The sequence below is a fragment of the Rhinichthys klamathensis genome, unplaced genomic scaffold, assembly GCF_029890125.1.
Source record: "Rhinichthys klamathensis goyatoka isolate OS25496 unplaced genomic scaffold, OSU_Roscu_1.1 h1tg000693l_1, whole genome shotgun sequence".
NCBI classification, from domain to species: domain Eukaryota; kingdom Metazoa; phylum Chordata; class Actinopteri; order Cypriniformes; family Leuciscidae; genus Rhinichthys; species Rhinichthys klamathensis.
Genome location: NW_026607120.1, coordinates 924,255 through 928,388, shown reverse-complemented (window position 1 = coordinate 928,388; position 4,134 = coordinate 924,255).

Here is a 4,134-nt window from a genome sequence, read left to right as displayed (position 1 = left end):
GTTTGCAGTTTGTAAATAATTACACTTATCACCTATAACCTCCAGAAATACTGTCCCTTTAATAAAATTGTACTGCAAGCTGCTTTGGATGTTCTTGCCAAATGCCAGAATATCCACAATTCAGTCTGTCCTAAAATTACCTATAACATTAAAGTGTACATGAATATTTAAATTATGTAGCTAATTTTGCAATAACTTTTTAGCTACTTAAGATGCCTTTTAGTGAATGTAAATACGATCTTTTCAACCTCACACAGGTATATGTCATCACATTAACTAATTCTCTAACATTTCACAATCATAAAATATAACTCTTGAAGTCAACTTTTTATCATTTGAATCCTAGCAAACCTTATTTGGTTACATATTTGTTTTGTAGTTGTTTTGCTTGAAATGTGTATTTGTGTTCTCTTTCTTTAAAATAAATGCCACTTGCTTTGATATGTTGTTATCTAATGCAGTGACATTCAGATATTTTTGCGCATGGCTTTTTTGGGCCACTGCACGCCTGGCTCAAAACCAGACATGATCCAATTGAGAGGGAGTTAAATTCAAAGAGAGGCGATCTTGAGTGTGTTTGTGTGTATGAAACAGGGGATGATATTGCAGAAAAACTTCTTCCCTCAGGCTGTGTAAATCACCACACAGTGTGTTGCTGGCCGGCAGGTGTGTCACCAGGGACAGACTGCATGTTGTGACACTCTAAAAGGCACAGACTCCTGGGAGAAAGCAATAATGCAATAACACCCACACACCCCCACACATACACGGTTTCGCTATCTTTGTGGGGACTCTCCGTATATGGTTTTTAAACTGGACAAACTGTATATTCTATCCCCTAACCCTAAACCTACCCATCACAGAAAAAAAAAAAAAGTATGTTTATTAATCCATTTCCCTCGTGGGGACCGCTGGCTGGTCAATGTGATTTCGGATTTTACTATCCTTGTGGGGAATGTATAAACCTACAGTATTTGCATTTCCTGGAAGAAAAGATCAGTGCTTGTAGGTAAAAAAGTTAGCTTTTGTTTTAATAATAGCTGTGGCTTTAGGTATAATAACAGTTATGAACCTACATAAACAGAGACAGGAAGAGAGAAATGAAAAGACAGGAAGAGAGAAAAGAGTGTAATATTAAAAAAATAGACCAAATCACAACTGTGAAAATAAGTCGGAAAGAGCCAGAGGAATAGTCAGTACGCATATCACTGTTGCATTTTGAATGCTTTTGAATAATTAACTTATTTTTATAAATCTAAAAGTAGGCTACAAAATCATAACATCATTGCTTTTTCTGTATTTTTGATCAAAAAAGTGCAGCCTGTTTGAGCATAAGCAACTTCTTTCAAAAATATTCTAACCGAACCCAGCGTATAGTACCCATCTCAACTATGCCCTTGTTTATATTGTACTTAAGTAAATAAGGTGGACATAAATATTTGAAACATGTTTGTGCCATATAATTATCTTGTTGCAGGCCTCAACACCCCCGTTTCCAACTCACCCACAGCTTTCCATGTAAGAAACATTAATTAGTGTGTTTGGAAGTAAACAGAAAGAGAGGTAAACAATACACCGTAACTAATGAAGGAGTGGCCGTGAGTTAAAGAGCAACATGTTCAGATTGGACACAGCAGAAGCAGCCGCAGGAGACAGCTAATGGCTTTTAAATGACTGACAGATGACAGTGTGTGCGCTTCCCTAATTGAATAGAGAAGGCCATCAGATCCAAAAATAACCTTCATGAATTCATCTCTACTTTGTGTTCTTCATTAAAAAGATGTAAAGGACGAAAGAGTGATAAAACAGGACTAATCAGCAAAGCAGCCAATAAATAAATATTGACCCATGAAAAACTGCTTAGATCTACACACTTCCTATGACTCGTCACCAAAAAGATGGTAGCTAAGCATGCAGCGAATGGTGGGTTTTTGATTTTCTCATTTCACTTGCAGCACAGTAATATAAATGTACACTTCTGTCCATAAGCCGATTCTGACTGAACATTTATATGCTACAATGAGACATCTTACTTAAAGGGATAGTTAAGGGAAAATTACGTTTCTTTATGTCGTTCCAAACTTGTACGACTTGCTTTCATCAGATGAAGACTGGGGTCAAAACTATATAGGACTCTGTTGACTTTCATTGTATGGAAAAACAAAACAAAACTTATGTTCTACAGAATAAATATAAAAATTTCTAATCATTTTTCCAAGTGTAAAACTTTTTACAGTGGAAAAAAATTGTGAATGCCTCTTTACTACATTGCTAACAAGAATAACACTAAAGAAAGTCGTGTACTAGATGAAACGCAATAGTTTTGTTAGGTAGACATAAACACATTAAAAAACATGAAGCCCAGAACACCTTGACCTCACAAACAGTGAAATAATCGAGAGTTCTCTGAATCTTCCATCTGAGAAATGCCTTTCATTTACAGCTGAGGAGGTTATAAAACAGGGAGTAAAATAGGTGTGCTGAATGTGGCTAATAAATAGATTGGGACAGGGTCTGCCAATTCAACCCAGTCTGGTTGAACACAGAAATGGTACAAGGAAAATATAATTTACAACAACAAGGTCAGCTAACATTATATAAGACTCATAAATATGCAAAATCCAATAAAAGCCTTTTCATTTGAGATTCATTTATATGTTAAACAGTGGTTTCGGCATGGTAACTGAATTCAGCTGAAACGTTTCCTTGTAAAAGTTTGCATACACAGTACACACTTCTGCTCTAACTTTTTGGGAGTCTTATTGGTAGACCTGATCACATCTGTTCTCACAGAATTCTGCACAAAATTATATATTCACAATGTTACTTGCATCAGGGGCTCCAAATATTATTTCTAAAGTCTAATGTTCACAAACCATGTTTTTGTCCACTGGTATTCTGGAAATAATTATTTGTTGGTTGAGTAATTGACACCAAGGTGCATAAAATAATATATTCCCTTTTTTTCCTCCATTAAATACAACTAAATTCAAATGAAAATATATGGGTTTTTTTTGTCTGTGGCTCGTGGCTGTGACATCATTGATTTGTTTTTCCATTTATTTTATCAATAAACTATATAAGAAGTATAACATTTTAAGTGAAAAGGTGAAGAAAGAAACATGCCTTGCAGAACTCGAGCTGTGTAAACCCAGTTAAAATGTAATAAAAACAAACAGAGGGAAAATGTTTTCCAGTAGGAATTGAGAATGACAGCATCTGACCTTTTATAACCGCCGGTAAATGTCACAAAATTGTTTATACTTGACTAGTTACCTCGAAATAGAGCAAAAGCTCTAATATTTGTCAGTCACTTTATATCATTTCTTCTTCAGGTTTCAAAAACATTTTATTTCAAAGACTAAATTAGATTTTGAAACCCATAACTTCCAGTTCATAACCTTTAGACCCGCCCCCTACATTTAGACACCCCTTTTGCTCTGATCTGCAGATACCCATAGTTGACTCCACAGTGCTGCACCTGCAATATGATGTGACAGCAGCATTGCCAGTTTTCTCTCTGGCTGCGCATCTACGCACCACAGATTTTATCTCCCGCATCGTCTCATCCGAGCATCATCTCATCCACAGCTGCACCAAAACACATCCCCGGAGACTGTTCCCAATTCAATTACATGATCACACATAAGAGGTCAATTCAAACATTTTTTGGAAACAGTCAATGGAAAAATGACCTGCTGTTCTAGACAAAATAAACACAGTAAAGTATAATATGAAAGCAGGATTGTAGTTTATGAAGCTCATCTTTTCATTCATATTCATCTTTTGGGTTGAGGTTGTTGCGTGCATGCACACACAGATTCATGAATAAACTGACGTTTTTACACAGCTTTTTATTTCTATAAACAAACTTTCAACAAACTTGAAAAAGAAAACATACTTTATCCATTTACGGATAAACAAACTGAAGTGAGTAATGACCACTGAGGCAGAGATCAGAGAAAAAAAGTGCTCATTTCTGCTGTGAAAGGAAAGCAATCACTCTTAACAACCATATCTCATCAAAACTCTTTTAATATCACGTCAAGGCAGTCAGTCGCAAAAAAAAAATCGCTAGTCTTTCAAACGGCAAATCCTGCTAAATACTGTTGGGGAAAAAAAGAGCCATGGACA